Source organism: Cannabis sativa, chromosome 7 (genome assembly GCF_029168945.1).
Source record: "Cannabis sativa cultivar Pink pepper isolate KNU-18-1 chromosome 7, ASM2916894v1, whole genome shotgun sequence".
Taxonomy (NCBI): Eukaryota; Viridiplantae; Streptophyta; class Magnoliopsida; order Rosales; family Cannabaceae; genus Cannabis; species Cannabis sativa.
The window spans coordinates 15,199,338-15,207,828 of NC_083607.1; positions in this window are offsets into that span (position 1 = coordinate 15,199,338).

Genomic DNA, 8,491 nt, shown 5'->3' on the forward strand with positions numbered 1-8,491 from the left:
ATGTGCGTGATCATGTTCTCCTAATGGCAAGTTATTTCCAAGAAGTCCAGGATCATGGTGCTGAAATGGATCACACTACTCAAGTAAGCCTTATCTTGAATAGTCTGACTCCAGCTTTTCTGCCCTATACATCAAATTATGTCATGAACAAAAAGGACGTAGACTTTCATGAGTTAGTCAATGACCTTCAGACATATGAAAATTGGATTGGAGGACCCAAGAAGAAACGGGGTAAACCTCAAAATTCTGGTAATGGTAATGGGACGGTTAAACCTGAGGCACATGTTGCCTCTACTTCAAGACCCAAATCTAAGAAGAAGTGGAAAAACACCAAGAAGCGAGCCAAAGCTGTGAAAACAGTTCAAAACAAAAAAGGCTGCTGCTTCTGGTGATGAACTAAAAGGAAAGTGTTTCTACTGCAATGAGAAAGGTCATTGGAAACCCCAATGTCCTAAACTTCTTGCAAAGAAACAAGGTATTTCTTTTTATAAACTTTAAAAGTTTTAGTGAATTATTATCCAATTGGATTTTTGATTCTGGACTAACTTTGTTTATTTGTTCTTCTTCTTATTATAGGCCAAGCTACTTGAACTCAGATGCTATCTTAGTGAGTTGGATCGGAAAGCTGGACAAAAGGGTGAAGATCGTCCAAGATGAAGATGAAGCTCATTTCTTTATCTATTTTTGAATTAATTGTTTTAATTAAAAACAATTTGGATTTCGAATTCTTAGTATGAGATTTTTATCCCTGTTTTTCTCATAATGTTGCAATACATTTTTTTTATTATTAATAATATTTTATTTTCTATTACAAATAAATTGTAATTTATGAGATTGAGCTTCATTTACTTTATCTTAAACCACAATTACCACATTATATTTATATGTTTGTATGTATAAGTATTTTTATTATTGATACAAATTCTATAATATTTACAACTCTTCATAGAGTTATATTAAATAAACACTAGAAATTATTTCTATGTTTATAAATAATTGTTAATTCTAATACAATTATTGAGAATTTATTTAATAAAAGGATCTTTTGATCTGATAGGGGTGGAGAAAAGTTAAGAAAACTATGCAGTTCAATGATCTTTTATATCTAATGAACTCTAGATTGTATTCAACTCCACATAATCTCTATAACACTTAGAGAATCATGATCTTTATAACCTTTAGGGGTGGATCATAATCTCTATATACTTAGGGGTGGAATTTATCCACAATACCCTATGTTACACATATTTTCTTTAAACATGGAAGTAATATAATGAATTAGCTATTGTCAGTATAAATCCTAGATGTTGATTGTATGTTCCAATTTAGTTTTACTGTTGTAGTAAATAAATATACCCATAAAAGTTCTTTGATAATGTATCACACTACCTTAATTGAGTGGGAGAATTTTAAAATTCTTTCCCATCTTCATTTGGTTGACACTTGTGATAAGAACTTAAGAACACTACTGAAAAGCAAATCTAACCATTCATGTGGATAGAAATAACTTATCAGAATTATGAGGGTAAGATAAAAGAATTCTAACACAGTCTATTCGAATGACTTGAGCCAAGATTTCTTAATCCTCATAATATTTTATGGTATCTTAATTTTGATTACTTAATCTCTGGCAAGTATTTTTCACTTCAAATACTAGTCTGCTATGTTGATGATTTAGTTTTAAAAGAAACTTATAGTTTCAGACTAATACTATAAGTCACAACTAGATATCTCTCCAAACAATAAGAGGTTAAAAGTATTATTTAACCAGACATCTGCTATTGAGTGGGAGCTATCTGAGATGTAATCAAATAAGGAACGTCAGAAGATATTCAAGAAAGATTTATGAAAGTGATCTATATGTTAGAATTAAGGAACTGTATATCAGTTATCCTTACATCTACCCTAACTCACTCAAAATTTTGAGGTGGTGGTTACTCTGGGGGTGGAGGAGTTATTCTATAATAATTCAAGCTCTACCAGAGAAGATTTATAACTTTGTAAATTCGAAATTACTAGAAAGTTATTTTACTGATGAAAAATCTACGCTGTATTATCTCCATTTCATATTTTAAAATATGAGAGATATGTCTTCTGTTCATTCAGATGTACTTTAAACAGTAAGGATTTCAGTATCCCTTGATGAGTAATGCATATAGCAAAGGATGTTTCATATTTTTTATGAACTAGTTTCCAGAAGTTTGGGTGGATTCAAATATACTACACTTGATCTGAAGATCAAGACAACAAATTGATTAATTTGCACAGTTTGTTTTATGTTAGTGCAAGTGGGAGTTTGTTGGGTTTTGTGCCCTAAATAAAACCCTTTACAATCTAATTAGTTATCAATATAAAAAAATTTGAAGTGATTTATGTTTGCATGAATTTTACATGCTTATGGTTTAATATGTTTATTATGTTTATACACAAAATCAGTTAAGTCCAGATCATACGTTTGTTCACAATTACAGTATTGTCAACACAGTGGAATGTGATTGTGATTATATGATTCAAAAGACTAAGTCCCTATTTCACCAGTGTTTTGGATTTACACTGATGTGATTATCAGCGATGATGTGTACTTACACTTGGAGTAAGTGTTATGTTCTTTCCAGGACATTGGTAAAGTATACTAGTTTCGAATGTATGGAGTATACATTGGACTGGACCGATATTGAACTTAGTTAAGATGTTATAAACTTACCGTTGTATCTTTCCAAGTCAATATCAGTAGTTGATCTTAAGATTAAAAGAATCTAAATCCTGATATGCTTAGGCTCAACTCAGGAGTGCTATTCATGTTCTTTGATTTATAAGTTAAGCCTACTTTTGGGTCAGGGTGATACGTATATTTTGGGAACATGATAGTATGATTGAGTGGGAGTGCTGAACATAAATATGGAATCTATAGCTTCTACTGGTCTATAGAAGTCAAGTGATGATTCCCTTCGAGCTTAGCTAAATAGAAGTAAATGGATGAGCTCTTGTTTAAGTGACTAATTCTTAGATCACTAAACATCATTTACAGGTAACTAAGTGTTTTAAGGGGAAAAATACGTTGAGGGATGAAAATGGTAAAATTATCCCATCTCGATGTAAATCATCTATATAGAGGATATTTGATCATAATAAGATTATAACAATGGTTAAATGAGATAGCATATCTATATCGTGGAACATATAATATGCTCTATATAAGTCTGAGAGTGCAATTCTAAGTTCTAAGAGTGGATTCAACGAGGAATTAATAAGTAGGGATTTACTTAGTAAATTCGGTTCACTTATTGGAAGCTCAGCATATAGATCCATGGTCCCCATTCTAGTTGAGACTATACTGCTTGTAAGACTCAATAATTGATTTGTGATTAATCAATTATAATTCTAAAGTTAGACTATGTCTAATTTGTGAATTTTCACTAAGGAGGGGTGAAATTGTAAAGAAAAGAGATTCTAGGTTTATTTATTAATTAAGAGACTCTATATATCTAATTGATAATTAAATTAAATGACAATATTATTTAATAATCTATTTTAGTCATTAAATAATTAGTTTTGGCATTTAAAAGGTTAGAATTAGAAAATTGGCATTTTTGTGAAAATAGAAATAAAAATTTGTGAAAACTGCAAAATCCAAGTAAGACCCATTAACACCTATGACCGGCCACTTAGTGAGCTTTTTCTAATTAATATTTTCATTATTTTAATGCCAAATAATTACTAACCTAAACCTAGTAGTTGCCTATAAATAAAAAGTTGTGGCTTAGTCAAATAAAAAGGTTTAACAAGTTTTTCAAGCCTTCTGTCAGAAAATTGCTTTTTAAGAAAAACTGAGTCTTCCACTTCTCTCTCTATAGCTGACCCAATCCCTCTCTCTTTTCCTCTTCACAATTTCGAAACCTTAGTGATAGAGTAGTGTCCACACACAACAAGTGGTACCTCAATCATAGATTGGAAGACTGTGAAGGATCACACACAGAGAAGGACATTCGAGCTCAGATCTTGATAATACTCTGCGACAGAAAGGATACAAGGGTTAGAGATCTGAGTGGAAGGAGACATTATTTCGCTGCATCAATGTAAGGTTTTCTTAACTTTATAGGTGTTTAATTATCGTTTTAGAAAGTTCATATTTAGGGTGTTAAACAACATACTTGTGAGTAGATCTAAGATCCTGGTAAAATAAATTCCAACAACTGGGCTCAGAGCCATGGTAATTGATTTGCTTGCAAGAAATTTGGACTTTAAAACGATTGTTTGTGATTTGGATGGTCTCATGTTGTGTTGTGTGTTATATGATGATTGATTGATGTTTGTGAATTTTCGTAAAAAATAATTGAAATTCTGTTTCTGGAATTATTTTTATTAGATATTATGGAAAAAATTAAGCAATTTACTTTTGTATAGAACTCAATTTCGATTTAATTTGAATTAGTTATGATTTTTTGAAGTTTCGAAAAATATCAGGGAGGTGTCTCTCACCTGCGCACGCATGAGGGGTTTCCCTCAGACAACACGCGTGCAGACAACTTTTTTTGTCTGAGAAACGTCTCTACGCACGCGGAATAGGCTGCATGCAGCCTCCTGCACCGGCGTTTCTCGGTCAGGTCCCCTGATGCGCGCCCATGGACAGTATGCAATGGATACTGTCCGTACTGCATGCAATTTTTTCGTTTTTCTTCATTTTTTCATGCTATTTCATGGAATTAACTTCCGATTTTTTGTGTAGTTTTGTATTTAGATTTTTATTTTTTCAATTTACAAATCTAATATCAGAAATAAATTAATTTGAATTTTTTAAAATTAATCTTAGATATTAGTGTAATTTTATTTTGAAAACAATTAAAAATCTATCTTTTTGCTTGATTTTTTATCTTATTTTTAAATTTGATTATATTTTATCTTATTTTTAAATTTAAGGTCAGATATTAAATTTTTTAAATTAATTTTTTTTTAAAATAATTTGACCTTATTTAAATTAAAAATATGATAACTATAATCATGATATTTTGAATAGAAATAATATATTTTGCTAACTTTTAAATTTTATTATTTTATTTATTTAAATTAAACTATAAAATGTGAAAAAGATATTAATTTATCTTTTTTAATTTTATTAAATATTTAATTTATAAAATAACAATAAATTTTTAAAAGTAGTTAGCAAATTTTTGAAATGATATTTAGGTTAGTTGAAACCTAATTTTTCAAAATTGTAGGTTTAATTTTAAATATTATTTTATTTATTTTTTTTACAAATTCGAAAATTTATATTTTTTATTATTTAATTATTTTTTTTCGAAATTTAATTATTTAAAATTAAATAAATCCTACATCCAACCATCCAGTTAATCTTGTTGCAGGAGTATGTGTTTTAGCTTATGTGTAAGTTTTATAAAACCTATTATTGCTTGATCTAGATTGCCATGGTTAACTTGTTGACAAATCCAATGATCTTATTTTAACCCATGGTTCAATTGTCAATAGGTCAAGTAAATTATTTGTAACAGGTAAATTTTACAATCTTCTTTCATCTGTGTATGACCTAGCAACGTGATAGGATCCATCCAAATGTGTGCCTGTGTGAGCCTATATGTTTATTTTATTATATAGATGCATATAGGTTGTTGCTAAATAAAATGTCACACCATGATAGATTTTATTTAGGTCCATTTAGTTTTTGGACCTATTCAATTAACAACAGTTATTTATTTTAAGGTTAAATTCCTCTCTTTTGGGCCTTGTGTGAGAATTGGGGGCCAATAGAAGTGGGTACGACATACTGAACCCAACTCCCCCTCACATGTGAGTAGATCTAAGATCCTGGTAAAATAAATTCCAACAGTTCCATCTCAAAACTAATTGGTAATGAGAAGAGTAGCTCATGAATCTTATATATGTTATTATATTTTCACACATTACCAATGTTTGACTTTTTAACATTCCACGTCAAGATGGTGGCTATTTTTTGCTCACCAATCTTGGACAGCTTGGCCATAGGCAACTTTTTTTGGCTCACTATCTTCGAATAACAAGTGGATCTTTGAGCTCTACTTTTTGAATTGGTTATTGAATTTGGCTCACTATCCCGAATAAAAATTGGCTCTTTTTGGGTCAGTTTTGGATTTTTTAGTAGCTCCTTTTGAATATATTTTTTAATCGACTTTTTTATTTTTAGATTGGATACTTATTAGAGATTTTTATTTTTTCTCTAATACAATTTTAGAATTTAGGATGAAGGTGTTGATTATGCGATACTAAATCATGTATGCAGCTGGAATATTTCATTTGATTGTCATTGCACCGATCCCAAGAATCTCCATATAATACATATATTCAATCAGAATGAAATAAGAGATTTGGGGGAAACTGGGTAATGAGAAAGTGGTAAGGATGCACTCTGGTTTCACATTGGTGTGTTTTTGGGATGAAGAAATAAGGGACATAATTTTGGAGACTAGTATTGTTCATTTCGATAACAAACTGGTTGTGTTGAGGCCGTGGTCAATGTATATGGATGCTGCCAGTATGGTTCGTCCTGTACCTGTTTGGCTGAGACTTAATGGTTTAGGGCTGCAATACTAGGGTAAAAAGAACCTAAGTGCTCCTTTTAGCACTGTAGGTAGGCCAATAATGGTTGATAAAGTCACCCAAAATAGAACGATGGTGAAGTATGCTAGGGTGCTTGTAGATATGGAGATTCAGCAAGCTCCTCCTAAGTCTATTGCTTTCATTAATGAGAAGAAGCGATTGATAGAACAGTTGATAGAATATGTGTAACACACTAACTAATTAGGCATGTTAACATGATTTTAAACGTATTGTGCAGCTCGTTGCTAATCAACGAGATTAATGAAAAACGTGATTAATTAAAACTTTCTTATTTAAGTAATAAACTTAAAGTAATCCATATATAAAATTTTGGGATCCCGTTACAAAATACATTTATAAAAGTTATCCACATATACAAAAGTTTTGTCGCCTAGAAACTATATAACAAAAGGCCCTGATGTCCCAAAGATCGTACGCTCCAGGCCTAACCGCCCGACATGTACAATCTTCACCTGCTCGTTCTCACAGCTCCTCAGCTTTAGCCTTGCCCTTACCTACACATGAAAATAGCACTGTGAGTCGACAGACTCAGTAAGAAAAGCATAACGTAAAACATACTAATATCCCGGGTTATAACCTGGCGCCTATACACCCGATCATAACCCTAATCCCCGTGTCCCACATGGTACAGAGTCTAGAACGTTTATACGACAATACTATCGACCATAATGTCAGCCTATACTCAATATGCTAGTCATACTCTAGCCATATTGATGTGACAACATCGATCAGTATTTCAGCCAACATGCATTTATCAGTAATCAGTACAACTCTATGTATACTATTACTGCTATCAATGTAACCTAACAGGCATAAACAACATGTACGCTAACATGTTATAACATATGCATGACATTATACTAATCTTACCTAAATTCGGAATTCAGGTGTGCCGGTCAACCTGAGTGGAATAACTGCTTGGCAAATTACAGGCTCCTAAATCACATCGGTAACAACATGGATAACTGACTCGCTAAATCAAAACCGAGTTTTAGGTTTAAACCAAAACCTTAGCTATTGTAACTTAATATGGAAATACCCTAAACTAGCAAGAATTAACCAACTAGAAACCTGAAACTAACGCAAATCAACAAGCTGGATTTTTTGGGAACCCCAACTGCAAAAATCGGTTTTACAGGTACCTATAAAACCGGTTACCCGGTTTTCCCCAAAAAACCCACCAAAATTCAAATCTTCACCAAAACGATTCCAAACTCAACCAAACTTTCCAGACCTGCATATTATACCTCAATAAACCAATTCCTAGCAACAAAACAACTACCCAAGTTCAGAATTGAAAAACACCATTAAAGCTCCAAGTTTGATATCTAAAACTCAAAACTTGGTTAAATCCACTAACAACCAGTATAACAAGCTTAAATCAACATAATCTAACATAAATAAACCTCTGAAAACAATATCAAACAACAACAACAACAACAGAACACAAACACCCAAAATCATGCAATTTCACTAACTTGAAATTCAAGAAACTAAAAGGTAAAGTGTTGGGAGCTTACCTAGAGCTTGAAATAACTTAGAACTTGTTGTAATTTGTTTGAAATTGAGAAAGAAACCAGAACCCTAGCTGCTTCTATGGGGTTCGAACAAGAGAGAGGATGGAGAGACAAAATATGATTTTCCTTCTTTTTTTGATATTTTGTGAAAATGAAATAATAAAAGGAGTTTTTATTTAATTAAAACCATTCCTAATATCAGATTTAAATAACTACATTAAAATTACAAAAGGACAAAACCTAATTGAGCAAAAAGACCATTTTGCCCTTCCCTCACTAAAAATCATAAAAGGTCACTTAGGGGTATTTTAGAAAATTCTAAAATCCCGACTATTCCCGACGTTCCCAATGTCTACAATATTGTC